At 40.7% G+C, this 21,081-nt stretch overlaps 1 protein-coding gene and 1 long non-coding RNA gene across 3 annotated transcripts in view; one reads left to right on the top strand and one right to left on the bottom strand.

Moving 5' to 3' along the window:
• Positions 1-21,081, bottom strand: part of igsf21a (immunoglobin superfamily, member 21a) — a 352,933-nt gene that overhangs the window by 279,823 nt on the left and 52,029 nt on the right. The window lies entirely within an intron of this gene.
• LOC139068898 (uncharacterized) lies at positions 971-3,781 on the top strand. Its single transcript, XR_011520147.1, has 4 exons — positions 971-1,486; positions 2,011-2,106; positions 2,189-2,278; positions 2,737-3,781. It is a non-coding gene; the product is annotated as an uncharacterized lncRNA (long non-coding RNA).

Here is a 21,081-nt window from a genome sequence, read left to right as displayed (position 1 = left end):
CACCATCTTTGTGAAAAATAGAATGTGCAACAACACAATATTTTGACCTTTTTATTCATATTCAGTAAATGGAATTCCAGCAAACTGCAGGAGACATGCCTTAAACAAGCTTTAAATGAAGAGGATTTATATATCCGTGCGACACAATTGCTTGTTCATTCTTTGCGTTTCCGTTTTATGGCTTGTGCTTTATTTCATCATGGCGTGTTGCAGTACACTCAATTGAGAGATACGTTAATGTCTGCTTTATATTGTGCGTCTTTGTGGTACGTGTATGTTTGCTGCAGCAGTATCCTCACTGTAAATCTTCCCTAGGAGCTCGCCGTAAGTGTGACTGTTTAATCACAAGTCAGTTGGGGGGTGGGGTGGGGGTAGTTGGAGTGAAGACATAAAGCTAAATGATGGAACTCCCTGCTGTCATCCAGTATCCCTGCAACGTGTTCACTCAGGGCGCTCATCCATCTCAGCATCCCACTTTAGCAAAGCGGTCTAAATAAGGAGCATCAGGGGCATCCTTGACAAAACCCTGAACCTGCTCACAAGGTCGCCTATCTCATCCGGGCCCAGGCTTATCGTCATGGGGGTCTGGTGCAATCAGCTGTGAACATCTGCACCTAGAAAACCTTCTCTCCTAGGGCAATTAGGCTTCAAATGATTGCAGGAGCACCGATGAGGCAGCAGATGTATCACAAAGGATCACAAACACACCTTTATGAACCTTTTTGGTTGCTCTGGTAAATGCACACATCTCTACTTAAAATCAATATTTTTTTTAAGTCCCATTTCTTTTCATTTTGAAGCATAAAGTGGGCCATTTTTCACAAGCAAGTCATCATCTATTAATCTGAGAGAACAGATGGAGAAATATAGCTTTGAAGATTAAAAATATTTAAAGTTTTAAAGGAGACATAACATGAAAAACCCACTTTTTTATCCATTAACACAGTGTGTTTCACATTTTAAGTGTCTAAGTGAGCAAAAAGGCTTATATTATTCACTGGAGTTGCTATTTAGATATTTAATAATTAAGTTTTGGGCATATTTGTCCACCCGTTCAGTTTTTACATTATCCATTACGTCAGTAATTAATTTAGTCAGGATAACTACCAAATATGGTAATGGCCCTTGGCTAAACACAGAGCCAATCCGCCATTTTTTCTTCTCGCTAAGATTTTTTGTAGTCCTATTGGAAAAATGCAGAATGTCTGGGTATTTTAGCCACACACAGCTCAAAACTGTTCCTCGTTTTAAGGAAGGGTGGTGTGGCAGTATTTAAACCCAGGAACTGATGACACTACTGCTAAAAAAACACAGAAGAAAAAGTGGTGTGTTTGTGTTTGTGTGTGTGTGTGTGTGTGTGGGCGCGCGCGCGTGCGCGTGGTTCGTTCGTTCCTGTCTCCAGGCTAGTAAGTACTGAGGGCTTCATCTATCTAAAAGGAGTCATTTGCATCTGAATGTGGCAGCACCGGGACACAGCAGCAGAGCGGTAAGCTTCATATCACTCTAAAATGTCGACAAACTTTACTTTAGATTTACGGGCATTAGCAGCACTAAAGCGTTAGCATCCGGCTTGCTATCGCTAGCACAGTATGCTAGTAAAGTTAGCACCCAGATCAATGTGGATTTGGCTGATTTTCGTGGAATAAAACGTGATTTCTGATCAACGCCTTCTTTTACACCAGATGATAACCTCCCACTGATTGTAACAGCAGAGAGCCTGTGTGTTATTCTACGTGAGTGTGATGTAATCTTAGCATCCAGTAAATAAAGTCCCATATCAGCTAAAATGCAGCGTGACAAAGTCATTAAAGTGCGTCAACACAGTGGATTTAATAGTTTTAAAGAACAATCTCTGAGTGGAGTGAGGTTAGTTTTTTGTCTCACTGCAGATATAAAAACTAACTTTATCAGTCATACGCAGCAAAGCTCACCGTCTGTATGAGCGTGAGCGTCGGAAAGCTGATAAAATCGGCTGTAAAACAAAAGTAAAAATGCTCCTTTGCTTTTTAGAGTCAACATCCAGAAGACTGGAGCCGTGTTTCACTGACAGGCTGTCAGACTAAAGCCCTGATGAGCTCAGCTGGGACAAACTGGTCTGATGTTTAGGTAAGTGAAGATCTGCTTCTCCGAGATGCTAGTAAAAAATAATTTAGCCAGCTTGCTAATGTTACTTTTCTTCTCTTCTAAGGAACACAGAACGTTCAGATGTTGGCATTTCACGTCACCTACTGAGGAAGGAGACCCACCAGTAAAGAGATGGTAGCTGGACCAGACCAAAGTGAGTGATGACACACCTCAGCCACCCTCATCATTAAGAACACCTCACCCCCTGAATCACTCCGTCTGATGACAGCAGAGTGATTTATTTGATGTTTTACTTGTTTAATCTGTTTAGAAATTATTGAATTACATTATTTTCTGTAATCGACCATCTGATCTGGATGTGTGCAGAATAACTTTCCCCAAATTCAGCAGCAGCTGGCCTGTAAAAACAGCTGCAGCATGTAGTAAGTCTGTCTGCACTGCTCTCTAATGAGCTTCCTTTCATAAGGAATCATTTGTATAATTTTAGTGTCACTATTTTATTACATTTGTAGGAAAATATGAAGTCACTGCAGCAAAGTGAACTTGTGAACAAACACAAACGTGACTATAAACATGAAAGCTAAAGAAACAACTTTCCTAAAGCTGCTTGTAAACAAAATATGTCATTAAAGTTATCGTCTATCATTGCAGAATATGGCGATGACATCATGGAACTGGTCTTTGGAAAAGTTTTCCCTGAACCAACTCCGTTTCTAGATGAGGTAGAGAAGATCTGCATCTCACCAACCCTCTGGTCTCAGTATTCAGACAACGGAGGTCTCCCACTGTTATCCAGGACCAGTTTGAAGCCCACATACTGCCCCTCCCTCATCATCAGGAAACATCAATCCGTATCCTGAGGACAACAGAAGACGGCAGGAGGACAGGAACTCTGAGACCTAGACACCACCAGCACCGAGACACAAAGCACCTGTGTGCACAACGCCTGTTTAACTACTAAAGCCTGTTTATTATATTGTTCTACGTATTTGCTGTGAGGTTAATACTTAGAAAATTTGTATATTAATGTAAACAATTAAAAAAATCACTGATTGTATGTTTTCTTTTAGATGTAATGGTCCAAACTCAGCCTTGTAGACATTTATTGCATCCTGTAGGTAAATACACAGAACAGGCTCAGATCCAGGATGACCCAGCATGCTCTTCTTCCATTCTAGCTGTTAGGGATTGTATCAATAACTCAATGCCTACTGATGTTTTCACCTAACGGTATTTATTTAGAATGCAGGTAAGATTTAACTATATTTGTTAGCAAAGCAGACTGATCTTGGGAATTTCACTGCAGCACTGATGTCCACCTCTCTGTACACATTAGAGAGAATTACCACTTTTCAGCTAAACACATTTAATAAAGATATAGGCTACGCATTGCAGACAATAAAAACAAAGTTGTAAGCATTAGAATTATAATGATCACATTAAAGAACATTTGGAGGAATGTTCTTTATTTTTGACTCGAATCTCAAATCTTTAAATTAAAATGTAACTGCTTTTTATCCATTTTCAGCCATTAAGACACCCAATATAAAATAAGACTACTTATAAAATTATTTATAATTATATGTATGTATATATATATATAGAGATCTTAATAAAATGTATTCTTTTAATGGTGTTTTAATGAGCTGTATCATTTTTTAAAACATTTTTTATAGAAATAAATAAGCAAGCAGCATTCCTTGTGTGTGTGTGTGTGCGCGCGCGCGCGCACGTGCCTGCTAGCTGATCCCTCCGTCGGCAGTGACGGGTGTGTGTGTGTGACTATAGACAAATGCATGAGAGAGTTAGCAGCCTTGAAACAGCTTGATGAACTACCCTCCCCACATGTTTTAAAAATGCTAATATGCTATGCTAAATCTGCTATGCTAAATAATGATTTCTCTATAGAACTACAAAGTCCGACTGGGGGAGGAGAGTACAGGTCTGCACTATGGAGGGGGGCGGAGTTTACAGCTCCTCCTCCAGTTTAAAGAGACAGTACCCAAAAACGGCTCGTTCTCAAGACTCTCCTCAGAACAGGGGTAGATGAGGGTCTGTAGAGCAACAATAATGAGGAAATCAGACCAAAGAACTGCAGTTCCACTGTATTTAGACCCCAACTGAAGGATTTAGATGTAAAAAGGAATAACTTAAAAGCATGTTATGTCTCCTTTAATGCAGGAAGATTTTTATATGTTAAGACGAATGAGATTATTTTAACCATGCTTCATGTTAAAACAAATGCATGTTCGGTCCAGTGGGATAAAACAATGACAGGGCCAATATTTGGACAAGAGGCGTCAAAATTCTTATTAATTAAAATTTAAATAGGAGGGGCCAGAGGAGGTTCCAGACCAGGGGTCGGAAACCCGCGGCTCATCTGATGCAGCTCTCTGTGCTTGTAAAATAGTGAATGAATATTTAATTAAAGTTTTTTTTTATCTGTATGCCAATTCTAAATGTAAAGATTGTCTGCATGAACCTAAACAGGTCCAACCAAGCCTCACGTGAGCCTGGGTTGACAGATATCCTGCTTTATGATGCAGAGGGTCATTTATTTCAGGTCTTTGTCATCTTTTCAAATCTTACCAAAAATGATAATCTGGACATTTTAAATTGGCATACAGATAAATGGTAAATGTTCTGTGTTTGTACAGCGCCTTCTTAGGGTTCTACAACCCCCAAGGCGCTTCACAACACAATCAGTCATTCATCCATTCACACGCTGGTGGGGATGAGCTACGATGTAGCTACAGCTGCCCAGATAAGAAATCCTACTACTTGCATTCAAATGTTTGAACAGTCAGGCCCCTCCCTATCTAAGCAAACTCCTCCATTCCTACCACCCTTTTCGTGCTCTTAGGTCTGCAGATAAACTCCTCCTCACCGTCCCTAAGGTGTGTTTGAGGACTCGTGGGGAAATGGCTTTTTGTATTTGTGCCTCAAAAATGTGGAATTCACCACCCCTTCTGTGGTGTGACTACTTTCAATATTTTTGATTGTTTTTTTTTTGAACCGTTCTTGAATTGAATTTGAATTTATTCAGTCAAAAACATAATAATAACGTAATTAATAAAACATTACATTACAGCAGTAGCTCAACAGGTTGAGCGGGTTGTCCATTAATCGGAAGGTTGCAGGTTTGATCCCGGCTCCGGACAGAGAATTCTGTTGTGTCTTTGGACAAGCCACTTAACCCACCTTGCCTGCTGATGGTGGTCGGAGGGACCGGTGGCGCCTGTGCTCGGCAGCCTCGCCTCTGTCAGTGCGCCCCAGGGCAGCTGTGGCTATATCGTAGCTCATCACCATCAGTGTGTGAATGTGTGTGTGAATGGATGAATGATACACTGTAGTGTAAGCGCTTTGGAGTCCTTACTCTGAGAGGCGCTATACATGTGCGGGCCATTTATCATTATCATTTATGCCTGTCCTTTTTAACCATTTAAACAAATAAGTCTATCCTTTTAACACAAATCTGTACAATTTAAGCAAAAATAGAAAAGAAGAAGAAGAAGAAGAAAAATATACACCATTTAGTCAAATAAGTTCGCAATACTCTTATATTTACAACACAACTTATAAACTCTTGTAACCGTCCAAAATTCTCTTCAAAACCATTCTTTTAAACAAAAAAATGTACCATAAGTTCTAACATTTACACTGGCATTATTCTATAGTTTAACCCCCACCACAGATATAAATTTCCTTTTAACTTCCTTTTTTGCCAAAGGAACAATACATTTATTAATATCTCTAAAATCATAGTTTCTACACAAGAAAAAAAAAACCTTTTGTATACTTTGTGGAAGTAACTTTAATTTAACTTTATACATTATTTGCATTATTTTATAGTACACTAAATCATTAAATTTAACAGCAGATGTGTGTGTGTTCAGCTGTTCTTTGTTGTATTATTTTTTAATTGATTTTACGACTCGACTATTTTATGCTTTTGTTGTTTTATTTTGTACGGCTCTTTGGTTGGTTGTAATGCCATGTTGAAAGCGCTTTTATAAATAAAATGGTATGGTATGGTACTTCACAGTGAGCTTTAACAGATTATTTTGCTGCTGTCAAGCCTGGTGCCTGTTATAATGTGACAACAGCTCATTGACTCTTAATGGGAAGTAATTTGAGCTGAACCTCAGTGTTAGAGCAGCAAAGTGGAGGAAGACGGCAGGGCAGATTGATGCCTACTGTTAACTTGACATTTTTCCTCAGGTTTTAAACGTGGTAGCCAGAGGTAAAGAAGGGAAATTCTCAACAAAGCTGCAAATCTCAACAAGACGCAAAGGAGAGCGACAAAAAGGAGGTAGCCACGCTGACTTTGTGAAGCTGGAGAGAGACATCAAAGTATCCAATAACAAGAAGACAGTTGCAATAAATGTTAGCTTTCAGCACATGATGACACAGAGGTGGCTGATGTGGTTGTCGCTCCGTTTCAGATTTTGCTTGTAAACGTGACTGAATGAGCAACTTATGGACTTACACTATTTTGCTTTTGCATGGATGAACAGGAAAATGATAGAGGTTGTTGGATGGAGAGGAACAGAGAGCTGGAGAGGCGTAATCTGAAAACAGAGCCATATTGACAGCTTTTTCTGACATTCATAATGGTTAAAGGACACAGCGAGCATCCAGCATCCTCCTCCCCTGTCGTTTTATGACAAGCTCAGACATGCCACAATCTGGTGGCTCCCACATACCATCACTCCAGTCATTATCTTGCAAAACCCATTCCATTTGACCTCTGCAGTTGATGCGCAATATTCATGACAGGAAGAGCTCCAACGTGTGCCACCACTCCAGTGAAGGATACAGAAGAGCTAAAAGGAGCGCCAGTAAATGAATGACAAAAAGAAGATGGAAAACAGAAGGAAGAAAACTGAGGATGCCCAGACAGAGTCAAAGACCAAAACATAAAAACAATCAATTACAGACAATTTGATGCACAGTTTAATGGCCCAAAGGAGAAAGATTGCATGTAGGAAGTGGTACACCTCCATTAAATCCCATGGTCACCTAAAAAAAAACAACTAAATTGACCGCTGTATGTCTGTCTCAACCACACAGCTCACACCCCTCTTGCTTCCTCATGAGAGCTTAAGTGAAGCTCTAATGAGTGGGAGAAAGCCTCCGAGTAGTGGGCATGATGAATAGATGCGAGAGGCTACTTCACATCCCGTTACTTCATGCAGAGGCGGTGTCTCGAGATCCCAGTGTTCTCCTAAAGAGTGTTCTGGTGAGTCCTTCAGGACCAGAGGACCCTAGCAGACTATAATTACATCATTCAAGTAATTAGTCACAAAGCTGTTGTCATGGATAGATATTTTTGCTTGAGTGAAAGCCTAAAGGGGGGAAAAAGGAACGCAAGAAAAGGTGGTTTTAATAAAAAATATATAATTGTCATACTGAATAGTTTACATTCATTTAGCACACTTTAAAAACTGTTTTTAATTTATTTTAATTTTATTTGGCAATCCTTTGTCTAGAAAAGAAACATGATATATCACCTGGTAGCAAATAGACATCAGATGTATGAATTTATATGGTTTATGGTTGGTATAGACACAGATAGTTAATACACATCCTCAGGTGTTCCCTTTGGTCAGCAGACCAGGAACTATTGACAGTGCCCACATATAGACTGAAATCTCACGGGAGCTGTGCCTTCTCGGTACTGGAACCAAGAGTCTGGAATGAGCTGCTGGCCAACATGAAGCAGGCCCGGTCACTTGACAGTGACCCGACTAAAACGCATCTGTTGTGTCTGGCTTTTGGACATAGAGGCCGGAGTTACTTGGTGGTTTACCTGTTTCAATTTGGATTGTCTTTATTTTCTTGCCTTCTTTTTAATTTGTATCTGAGAATAGTTTTGTTGTATTTTATCAGTTTCCTTTTATGCTAAATTCTGCTTTTAATTATGGATTTAGTAGTGGTGTACAGCACTTTGTTTGTCCTCCGGGGCATATGAAAGCTATAAAAATAAAGTTGAATTGGGGAAAATACATTTTTTTGGACTAGATTGAAGAGCTAACAGACAGGCTAAGTGAGATCACTAATAAAAAAAACAAATCTAGGCTTAAAATCATATCAATTAATGTTAAAATTGTTCAGTGATTCTTTATATTACTGTTCTGTACATGCTGACTGGTAAATCCAAAGGTGATGCTCCAGTGACAGCTGTTCCTTATTGTGCTGGATATAATGTTTGCATCAACTACTATTGCATTTTTGAGACAGGTGTTGTAGAAGTAGAAACACACCACATGATTTTTTTACACGATTGCATGTTAAATTTGTTTTTGAGGTGGCGACACTTTGATAATGTTACTGCAGCCGTGCTCAGGACACATCTGTCTGGAGCGCGTCAACGATCAGAGCTTTGCACCTCTCCGCTCAAAATAATCCCCAGAGAGTCCACATAGATAATTTAATATAAGCAGTACAAGGATCGTTTTCGGGCTAAAAAATTGTCTACAGTCCATCTTCCCTAATGTGTTTGTGGCCCTGCGGAGCCCTTAAGCACATTGTGCCCAGGGGCCCCTGCAATGATAATCCGGCCCTGTGTATTGCCTCCTATCGCCACAGAAAATACACATACACAGGGCTGTATGGTGACTTGTGGTTAGCACTGTTGCCTCGCAGCACGAAGGTTGCAGGTTTGAAACTCGGCTGCGGCCTTTCTGTGTGGAGTTGCGTGTTCTCCCCATGCATGCGTGGGTTTCCTCCGGGTACTCCGGATTCCCCCACAGATCACAACATGCCCTATAGGTTAGAAATTGTAAGTCGCTTTGGATAAAAGCGTCTGCTAAATGAATAAACAGAAACATTCACTTTAAACTGAAAGATGAAGAGCTCTGAGTTAGTGGGGGGGTGGGGGGTGGGGGGGGGGGCTCCTACTCCCACCTCACTGCAATTCTAAAGATTTGAACCCACTCCATCTTAAGAAATAAGGGATGATTAGTTGAGGAGTCTTATTCTTTTTTCTTATTTATCCGCTGAAAAAAGACGTGAAAGAACCTTTAATACATAGATCTTGTATTGTTTTCCTGTTTATTACGAGCATTGTGAAGAAGCTCTAACAACGAATATTACACAAGAGGATTATTATACAAGTGCATCCGTTGCATAACAGTTAGATTGTAGTATTAAAAGTGATGGAGTGGTAAAATAAATGTCCTTGCCTGAGCCATAAATCTGTGTTGTGATGAATCTGATATATTTTTTTCTTCTTTCCTTTACCAAAAAAGCTTGAATAACTACGTTCAAAAGCCAAAGAAAAGGGAAACGAGATCAAGTCTCTGAAAGACCTTGGTATTAAAGGCAGTAAGTTATGAGGCACCCACAAAGGTGCCATAGATTCATCAAAGCCACCAGAAACAAGAGGAAGAGTGTGGCTGCTTGAATTTGGTGATGGATTAAGCTGCTCATGACTCACATGAAGTAATCATCATTTTAGACTAACAGTACACAACACATTATAGTCGCGTGCTGGAAAATTACCAATACGGAAAATAACTGCTGCAGAATAGGACTTGTAGTATGTCATCCCATCATACTGCCATGCGGATGAAGAGATGATAGAAATCATTAAAGAGCAAAGCAGCGGGATGTGTGTCTATGCTGATCTAGCGGTGACTGGCTTACAACATCAGCAGGAGTTCATACAGGAACCATTTGGAACAGTTAAAAACGCAACATTATCCTGTTTCGCTACATTTGATACGCTATCAGGCCTGCCCTGGTGTGCACAAAGTTTACATTAAACGGACAAATGAATGTAATGATGGGATAACAGATCATTGCCGCTCAGCCCACTAACATCCACAATCCAAAATAGCATATGCAGATCCCATGTTTGCAGATCAGTCAGCTGGAAACAATTATGCACCCAGTCAGGATTCATTGAAAAAGCAAATGGCTTTTCCAACACACATCCAGAGCTCTATTACGATAACCTGTTTTGGATGGCAAAGAACATGTGGAGAGCACTCTGTAACTCCCAATTACAGCTCGCCCAGCCTTACTGGCCCTCAGTGCATGCAGGCCCCACTCTATATTTGCATCTCAGCTGCATTTCAAGGTGTGGGTCAATGCAATGAGAAACAGCAGGAAAGTTATGATAAAACAGCACATGACAAACGCTGTCAATTTGCCACTAAAAATGATTAATTGAGTCATTCGACATGCCTGCTCACTTGCCAAAAAATAGCTTTTTCACCACATCTCCAAGGAAATTATTCTTAACTAAAGTTAATAGGCAGGACCACTTTGGGAGTTAGTGATGTGGGACCACACATAAACATCAGCCAATCAATCAGGCACTATCAGATTTTCCGCTCTTCATCTTTCACCGATGTAGATCATGAGCTCCAGACTCTGACTGAAGCATCCCATTGTGACAGACAGGAATCTGAGAAGATGTAATAATTTCTAAGGGTCAGCAGCATGGCGGCCATAAGCTTTACAACCCCACTCAGCAACAATCCAGAAAGGCCTCCAGTCACAGTGAAGACAGCGTGCCAACATAAGCACAATTTCTGCTCTTGTGTGCACTTCATACTGATGTCAGCGATGACAGCCACTCTACCTATTCGCTCTAATGAGGCGCCTCAACATCAGCGTGTCACACATGCACAGAAAAGTGAATGGTGGCATGCAGGGCCTTTTCTGGCTTTTGGGTGACACTTTTTAGGTTTTAAAAGTTACTTTAGGAAGAGTGAGCAATAAAAATATGGTTTTCATCTAAAGCTGCAACTTGTTGATTACAATAAGTTAAAGAAATGACAAAAGCTAGCAAAACAAAAAACAGTTTACCAAGTCAAAATGCTGAATTTGGAATCAAATGATTGGTAACTAAAGGTCAAGAAAAATAGTTAAAGTGGACATGAAGTTATTGATCCAATAGACTTGCTGTTGTTTATGGTATGACTGAATATCTTATGAGTAATTCTATGTAGGAACAAAAACTCTGGAGCTCCAGTTTCAGAAAGTAGAAGTTACTCAGATGACTGAGGGGCAGAAAATAGCAGGATTTGGAGTCTTACTAATTAATACTCATAATATTTAAAGGTGTGGTTTACTCATTTATTCAATACATTTGCAGTGTTCTCTAGGGTAAGTCAATGCTTAATAAGTCTTTTTTTTAAGCTATGATGCTCCTGTTTTGAGATACAGAAGTTTGCTGATGCAGAGGTGGGCTGAAAACAGGATTGCACATTATTATTATTATTATTATTATTATTATTATTATTATTATTATTATTATTATTATTATTATTATTATTATTATTATTATTAATGATATGCACACACCTCGCCATGTTGCAAAGTCACCATCACCAAGACACTCAGCTCTCTCTCCTCGCTGCAAATAAATAAAAAAGGCTGCCTTTGGGTGGGCACAAGCCAAGTTGGGTGAGGCTGTGAATGCAAATTTACAGGAGACATGGCTATGTGAGGATTTTCAAAGAGCAAATTGCAGGTTAAAATTAATTTTAATTTCATATAAAATGCTGTCCAAAAACACAATTTGACACACTTATTGTGGGTAATTTGTTGTACAATACATAACAGCCCCTTATTTAGAGTAAAAAGTGGCACTTTTCAGCAAAGCTTATAAAAACACTTTTTGTTTTAAATCTTAACCTCTGACGTAACGAGGGGGAGTTCCAAGGTAGTCCTACCTGAAGCTCAGTGTGGCGACTAGGTAGTTTTCTGGTAAAGAGTTTGTGTTATCGAGTCAGTGTGTGTCTTTACCAGTTTTGGATTGCATTAATTTCTCTTAAAAATAGTTAACTGTTGTGTGAAGGCTGTACAAACTCCAGCAGTTCTGGACAATGAGGCCACGGGTTTCCAAATAAAAGAAATGAATAGCAGCATCTTCTGTTCCTGGTGCGTTTTGTGCAGCTGAAAACATAATTTCTGCTCCGAACGACCGGAGGATTATTATTGTAATGTCCACAAATGGTCAGTTTTCATGCACAGTTTGACCCCTTCAATATCTGGTCTACATGGAGACAGGAGTCTACATGTGTTGCCTTTAATCTGCTGGATCCTGCCATTCCATCAGCTGGAGTCCGAGCCTCTCTGCAGCTCAGAACACATGATAACGTAGTGTCAGCAAACTGTTCCCTTCTCAAGGTCCTTCTGTGCCAAGCCTGCCTACTTATCTAGGCCGGACTGGACTGTTATACGAGTTAGACTGTTTCAGCTTATATGAGTTGATCATTCGTGAAATGATAATAATGTCTTCATTAATCTGTGCTTAAATCAATAAGGTTGACTGATCTGTGCTTGAATTACTGAAAGTTTGAAATGAATTATTACATTGAATGATTTATATGTATGGTAATTAGTAATGTTTGAAATGACAAGGCAATCATTACCTGCACTCAGACACAAGGACAAATTAAAGTTAAGTTAAACTCATGACACGTAGATATTTCCTTACCCCAAATCAGAGCATCCGGTATCTCAAAGAAGGCGTGATGTTCTGAGATTCTTGGTAATATCCCTTAACATGGCACGTTCCGACTGGACAAGAATTCATAATATGAGAATATTAAAACAGAGCTCATGAGACGGTGACTCAGTTCTAGCAAATGCTACGGAATGGCCGTCTGGAGCAAAACCTCTTTAACCCAGAGCAATTTTGGCAAGCTGTCAAAACCCTGCCTACTGCTGACACAGCAAACGGTTCCTGCAGAACAAAGCTGATACTGTTCCGACTCCCTAAGAGTCCTTCTAGATGCAAACGATTCCATCCATCTGTTGTGACCCGGAAAACATCTCTGGACCGGAGAGTCAATGCTGCGGTTATTCTACAACCCCCGGTGCCCCGAGGTCATCCGACCTTTCTGACCTCTGGATCCGCGAAGAGGGTCTTCCAAAGGGTGAGATAGACACAGCATGATCACGTCCGATGTGGCTTTGATAAAAATCAACTCCACTTCTTAACGCAAACCAAATTCTTTCCTTTTTCACCCAGCACTCAGTTCTTCTAGATACAAAAGTTCTGATAACCTCACATTCACACATAGTCACCATACATCACATTCCATCCACCTAGATCCATCCATCCACAGTAAATATTAGTTAACTTGTCATGTTTTTAATTGTTAGGAAAATAAATTCTTACTTTTTATAAACCTGACTCTCTTCTTGAATCAACACGAAGTGTTCTACAATCCCCGAATAAATAAATAATCCTAGAATCTTCTGATTAAACATCCAAAGAGTAAGCAGGTTGATATTCTATATTTATATAGAGTATCACAGCTTATTGGTCATAAGTAAAGGTAATATATTAAAGGGACTTTACGGACTTTTGAATTTTTATGGTTGCGAATGCTGTACATGCTGTACGTGCACACTCCTTAACGAAAATAACAGCTGAGACGAAGCTCTGTGAAGCTGACGGGGGTCAGGTTCACAGAGCTCTGAGAGCTGACAGTCCCTTGTGTGTGTGTGTGTGTGTGTGTGTGTGTGTGTGTGTGTGTGTGTGTGTGTGTGTGTGTGTGTGTGTGTGTGTGTGTGTGTGTGTGTGTGTGTGTGTGTGTGTGTGTGTGTGTGTGTGTGTGTGTGTGGCCCGGAGGACAGAGGACAGGAGAATGTGCAGCTAATTAATTAAATAATTTGGCTCTGTACCTTTCTCTTCAGCACAGCCGACAAAGGTTTAAGATGGGTCAGTCCTCCTGCATGCTCCGATCATTCCCTTTCAATGCTTGAAAAATTGTTCCAAAATGAATGTTGAACCCGCATCTTTTTTATCTGTGAATTCAATGCCGTTCGGCGAGTTTCTAATAAAAATTTGGGCATCTTACTGTAAAAAAATATACCATTAATGTAAAAAAGAAACCCTAAATAAACTATGTTCACATCCAGAATCGAACCCAGGTCTTCTGCATGAGAGTCAGACATCTTACAAGGTGAGCTACACACCGGTAACATTCAATGTTTCTGTAACATTTATATCCTTAATAACACCCGAAACAACGTCAAACCAAAGAACGGTCTGGAGCGAAAATGGCTATTTTGTTGCTAATTTGCAGGAAATATCTAGAAGAAAGTTCTACAGAAAGTAGCTAAGGGTCCTCAGAAATGGAGCTAGGTTCATCACAGGAACAGCGACAAAGTAGCTGAGTTGGCACTACCTCTCTCTCTGCTGCTAAAGCGACGGATAGCAAATGCTACGGGCTATGCCTGAGCGTGAACGCGCATGAAGCAGCCTGCTTGACCCGAGCATCTCTCTTTTTCTGTGATTTTACAGAAAAACAGGCAATCACAGTAAACATGCCAGGGCTCATTCTACAGGACCAGGGCATTGCAGGAGAATGTTTGAAGAAGAAATGTATTATTTCTATACATGTTTTGGCTGTCAAACTTCCATAATGCCCCTTTAAGCTTTTAAAGCACTACATTTACCACTCTACAATATCACAGTGATGTTATGGGAGTTAAACATGCCTCTTATCCTCCAGAGCCTCGTGACAGAGTTTAGAAAAATACTTGCTGTCTCCTAGAGCCCAAATCAGCATCGGAAGCAGGCCAGGGAGGTACGCACTGAGCTCCAGAAATGGATGGAGAGGTTTCAAAAATTCCTAGCGAGCCAGGGATGCTGGTTTCTAGGTCAGAACCAGCTCAGAACCACCAGCCCCTACATCTAAAAAAGGATGCAGAGCTTTTAAAAATCCTAGCAGGCCAGGGAAGCTGGTTTGTGGGTCTGAACCAGCTCAGAGCCTGGCGCCCCAGACCTCCAGAAGAGGATGCAGAGCCATTTAAATTCTAGCTAGCGAGTCAGGGAAGCTAGTTTCTGGCGTATTGTCAAGAATTTATGTTCTTCACCTCACCTTCTACATTCAATAATTATACCTCAAATGTTGCTTATCTGATTTACTTCATTAAAGACCTCCTAGAATGTAAAAAAGTAAAATAGTGACCAAAAGATTTGTTCCCCACACCTTAAGCCTTTGAGAATAAATGATCTACATGCAACCTGAGAATTAGATCATCCCACCTTTTTGTTTTTCTGGAACGTTCCTCTGTGCAAACCTTTTTCTGAATTACCAAAAAACATTATTAATTTCATTAAGAAAAGCATGTTTTAGGTAAAGAATTGTTGCTATTTAGATTAAATATTTTGTTGGTAATGTATTCAAGCTGAAATATTAAGCAACATTGCTACACATTTGTAATAAGGAAGTGTCCTTGAGATAAAAATACCTAACCCTTCCCTGATGCTAACGCTACAGCCCTGCAGGCATGCAGTACAAAGAGAATGTAATTATTTTGCTAAGATGAAAACTCCCAGACACCCCCATGAACAAATATGAAATCTGATAAAGCTCAAAGCAGAGTTCAAATAGGTCTTGAAGTGATGTGAGCTGCCTTGGAGCCTTTCACAACATCTCATGTGCTCAGTCCAAATTTTTTTTATTCCTACCAAGCACAGAAGACATCATTTGTTTCATTTTAGGGATGCACCAAAGAAAAAATGTAGGTCGGTAGTGATATCAGATATGAATATCACTTGTATATCAGATAATTTATATTTACTGATACATTAGTATAAAATAAGATGTAGGGGCTCCAGAGGCAGTTGATAGATACCGGCAGACCTTCTCAATCCCACCATCACGTCTTCCATTGAGGAAGCGAGCCTGGGGACTCTTGGTCACTTAGGTTGTCCAAAAGCTCCTTGTTGGCAATGCCCCTAGGGTGGATGAGATCTGCCTGGAGTTCCTTAAGGCTCTGGATCTTGTTGTGCTGTGTTGGCTGATGCAAAATTGTGTGGACATCAAGGGCATTTCCACTGGACTTGCAGACTGGGGTGGGGGCCCCCTATTTAAAAAGGGGGACCGCAGGGTGCATTCCAACTACAGGGGAATCACACTCCTGAGCCTCCCTGGCATGGTCTTTTCAGGGGTTCTGGAGAGGAGGGTCTGTCCCAATGTGGTTTTAGTCCTGGTCGTGGAACACTGGACCAGCTCTATGCCCTTAGGGAAGTCCTGGAAGATGTGTGAGAGTTCACCCAACCATTCTACATGTAGATTTAGAGAAGGCGTTCGACTTTGCCCCTGTGGGTCCCTATGGGGATACTCCGGGAGTATGGGGTACCAGGCCCTCTAAATAGGGCTGTCAGGTTCCTGTATGACCAGTGTCAGAGCTTGGTCCGTATTGCCGGCAGTAAGTCAGGCTCGTTCCCAGTGAGAGTAGGTGAGAGTTGGACTCCAACACAGCTGCCCTTTGTCACCAATTCTGTTCATAACTTTTTGTGACTGGATTTCCAGGCACAACCAAAGAGTTGGTGGGATCCATGTTGTGGGCTGAGAATTGGGTCTCTGCTTTTTGCAGATAATGTGGTCCTGTTGGCTTAATCAGAATGTGATCTCCAGCTTTCGCTGTACCAGTCTCTTGTGGTGAAAACAGAGCTGAGCCAGAAGGCGAAGCGTTTGGTAGTGACCAAAAGAATGAGATTGCAGATACAAGGGGCCGAAATTAGTTCTCTCCGTGTAGTGGCTGGGCTCTTCCATAGAAATAAGGTGAGAAGCTTGGTCATTGGGGAGGGGCTCGGAGTAGATCCACTGCTCCTCCACATCGAGAGGAGCCAGTTGAGGTGGCTCGGCATCTGATTAGGATGCCTCCCTGGTGAGGTTTTCCATGCATGTCCAACTGGGAGGATACCTAAAGGAAGACCTAGGACACTTTTGAGGGACTATGTCTCTCACCTGGTCAGGGTTGGGATTCCCACTGGAAGAGCTGGCCCAAGTCACCTGGGGTGTGTTGCAAAGCAATATCCCGCCAGGACAACAGATGGCGTAGTGCTGTTTTGTGATATCCTGTTATGTATATGCAATTCAAATGCAAAATGCTAAGTGGAAGCAGTTTGTGTGTGTGTGTGTGTGTGTGTGTGTGTGTGTGTGTGTGTGTGTGTGTGTGTGTGTGTGTGTGTGCGCGCTGTCCAGCTGTGAAGCAATCAGATTTATTTTTGGTTGCTTAAAATACTAACGGACACGGAGACAGAAGTTTAAAAGAATGGGGGGGAAAAGAAGGAAGAGGTGGGGGAGGAGGGGTTCCCAAAAATGAACAATAAGTGATGAGCAAGAATCTGCTTCTAGACCTGCATAAAGACAGAGGGGAAAAAAGGGGGCACACAAAAATACAACAAGACCAAAATATCACTGTGCCAACAACATGAGGATATATAAAAATAACTATTTTTGCTGAGAAACCAACAGTAAGAATTCATAGCGCATTTAGTGCGAACCACAGCCACCACACAGGTGATGTGTTGCAGTCCATTCTTGTGACAGCACCATTTGAGCACCTGTGTGCATATACATGCTTCTATATGTAAGGTTTCTCTAAATGAGTGTCAAATATTGAAAGTGAGGGGCCACAGACCTGCCCCCAAAGATGCGTGGAAGACAGAGCAGTTCCAAGCCCTAGAGGTCCATGGGTCTCCCCAAAGCTCAGGATCGCCAGGAAGACAGCCGCTGGAGAAGCCACAACCCCCCTCCTGAGAGGTGCAGAGGATAACCTCGGGGGTCGCAACCATCAGCCGCCAGAGCCCTGATAGATAACAACAGCAAGCCCCCAAGTCCCACTGAATCCACCCACCCCCGAGCTGGCTGAGCTCAAAATACAGCGGCCCGAGAACCAAGAGCAAACAACCCCACCGGGGACCCGACAAAGCCCCGGGATCCAGACCCCATCAGTCAGCCACTGAGAGCGACCCAACAGTTCTCAAAAAATTCCCACCTCCGACACAGGAACTGATATGTAGGCTGACCGAGGCACCACCCACCGGCAGAAAACGTGGCAGGGGAGGTTTGGCGAAGATGTCCAAGACCCCACCTGACATATACATTCACACACAGTCACACGCTCCCTCCTTCATGCTCACACAAACATATACAACTTAAAGACTTACAAGAATGTAAGACCATCTCCCACTCCTAGCCTCCAGCCCTGGACAGTTAACCAAGAACAGAAGTGTGATAAGACCCCTAGTCTCCAATGTGGTGTTGATGCATGTTGTTAAATTGCATTCTGTGGATGAGGCATCCCTAAACTCCATTTACCCCCAGAACCCTCAGTGTCTAGGTGCAGATTAAAATTGGAAGTGGGCACCGGCACTCAGGGTGAGGCTGAGAGACCCCCCCCCCGGCAAGTGCCGTTGAGTGTGCCCACTTCCACGGCCTTAAGTGTGCATTTACATGCAATGTGGTTGTTGGAAGTGTTTAATGTGCAAATTAAAATTGGGGTGCAAGCCACCACAGGACTGAGGAAATGGGAACTATACCCGCACTGATATTTAAAAGCAGTATATACATTTTTATTATTGAAGATTCACACCCAAAGATTTACTGTATTTATCTTGGGTGGTGGAATTCAAATGCTCACTGCTAGGTGGCAGCAGTTTTTACCGCTCTCATTCAGATGGAACAACGATAACACAACAACTAGATGAATATCGTTAATTTCAGTTTTACTTATTGGACCAATAAAGAATTGTGCATTCCTAGTTGACTTTAGTTAAAATTTTATTAGTTACACTCAATTATATTAAAATTCAAACGAATTGTAACTAATCATGTATATGAATCAAACAGTGTTTAAAACAATTTATTTTAATAATTTATGTAATTTCCCATTCTTGTGGATTGTTTGTTTCGTCATTTTGCAGCATTTTTCTCTAATGTTTAAACTTAATAAACAGTGTTTTTATTTGTGTCATGCATTAAATTGTTGTGGGTAAGTTGCTGCAGTAAAAAACAAAAACTTTATTGCCAACAGCTTGCAAACTTGTAAGCAATTAAATCTTGACAAATTTTCTTAGACGTTTGCCTTTTTTTCCAATAAAAATGCATTTTCCTTCATTACATGTACTCCAAGAGATGTTTAGCTATGATGTACCCTTCACCCTATCTGCTCATTTACTTTGATGAGTGCACTTTTGCTGAAATACACCTAACCAATCTCAAAAAATTTTCTACAACCCACTTTTTATATTTTATTATTATTGATGTTTAATTTAGAAATTGAACCACAGTGAAGCTCAAGTTGACATACTATAAATTAAAGGTCTTATAGCAAATTTACAGAACAAGCTAGCTTTTGAACAGCAAAAAGGGTGATATGGGAAAAAATAAGATTTAATCAAGAATTTTTTCTATTTCGACAATTCAGATGGTTTGGAAGTTATTTACCAGTAAAATACATACATGTAAAGTCATCTATCTATCTGTCTGTCTGTCTGTCTGTAGTTGAGAGCTAAAGATAAAAGTCTCAAATGTCCCACAGGCACTTTCATTTAATTATATATTCATAATTAATGTAAAATAATTTAAACCCAATCTAGAGATGTTTCATATCCTATCATCCACAATATTACCAGTAATTATTTCTTGTCTAGAGAAAATAAATCATGTTAACCCTCTGGAGGCAGGCGTTGCAGATTTGCAACAGTTAAAACCTACCTACCTGGTTACTCCACATACGTATTTCATGAGCATTTTTTAACTCAGAAGTACCCCTGAAGGACTTAGTTGTTCGTCCTTTTATCAAAACTTATAGCTATTTGTGCCTAACAGCTCTCAGTAGCTGAATGCGTAGGAAAGGGTTTTGGCATACAAAAAGCTCCGACCAACATCCACAGTGGAAAGGCTCACACAAACATCCCCAAACAATAAAAGCCACAAAGCCTAAGCCAAACACAAAGTTTAAAGCGGAATATTGACCCAGCGGTTCCCTGATTGAGCAGATGCATGAGAACACACTTAATGACCACTTAGAGACAAAGCAAGCTTGTGGCTAATGCTAGCGGCTAGCCGTTATAATCAAGTATGGTGTTCTTCAAACATTCATAACGGTTTGTGTCTGCATCTAAATGCATCAGTTATAGGAATATTTTCTATCGAGCACCCCAGCTAAACAAACCAACACGCTGCCATAAACTTGGTCTTATTGGTTCACCGTGTGACTCGTGCCGACAAAAGCAGACTAGCAAACTCTGTTATCCAGCTGAGAAAAAAGTGTGTGCCCGTAGATGCGTCCAGAAATAATGGCACAGGTGCTAGAACATAGATATATGGTTCTACAACCTCCGAGCTTTGGTAAATCATTATCACTTTATAATCCATAATGATCTTTTATTGTCAGATCACACGGCTCTATGAGTAAGTATAGATTTTTTTGTAGCAGTTATAGAATATCTGACTGATAGATTCCAAACATGGATGTGAGTTAGAGTGAACATGTGTAGAACTGCAGAGTATTTTTCATGACCCTCAGGAAAATTGTGCAAGATGAAATGTCAAAGATCTATTAACTTATTCACTGCCATTGACGACTAAGGTCGTCATTTGCCTTTTTTACCGTGTGGGCATCGGAACGAGCCCCTGCTCCGTGAGAACAAACATCCCGGCCCTAAAGCTAGGAGATCCGTTTTGGCTGCTGCTGTTTACACATTTTAAACACTCAGTGTTTTCAGAAAACTACAGAAAATAATGTTAACTAGTACGTAAAAGTGAAGCTATTGAAGGGTTCTTATCTAGTAAAGTGTAACTGATGTTCCGTTGTGAAGCCAGAAAAGCACAGATTTTTAAAGTGTCGTTATTTTTTTAAACAAACGCTATACCGTCTGTTTTTCACTCTCCAACAAGTCCTTACCTCTCCATTTTCAACACTCCATTTAAAAAGTATCTTATTGAGCTCAAGCAGCTCATTAATACATGTGTATTATGATAAGCTTCATTTGCTGGTACAAGTACTTGAGAGATGGATGGCTTCTGGTTCCATTAGTTCCATTATATTCCCAATATAGCTACTGCTCATGAAACGGCAGCACCTGCTGTACTTCAACATACATATAAATGACTTGGATGTTTGACCGTGAGCCCAACCGAGTACAGTTCCTCAACATGAATGGTCTCTTTTTAAAAGATTCTTTTAATAACCAGAGGTAGTTTGAATTTTTAAGGTTAACAG

Source organism: Nothobranchius furzeri, chromosome 3 (assembly GCF_043380555.1).
Source record: "Nothobranchius furzeri strain GRZ-AD chromosome 3, NfurGRZ-RIMD1, whole genome shotgun sequence".
Taxonomy (NCBI): Eukaryota; Metazoa; Chordata; class Actinopteri; order Cyprinodontiformes; family Nothobranchiidae; genus Nothobranchius; species Nothobranchius furzeri.
Note: the sequence above shows the minus strand (reverse complement) of the source record. Positions and strands in the feature narration are given on the sequence as shown.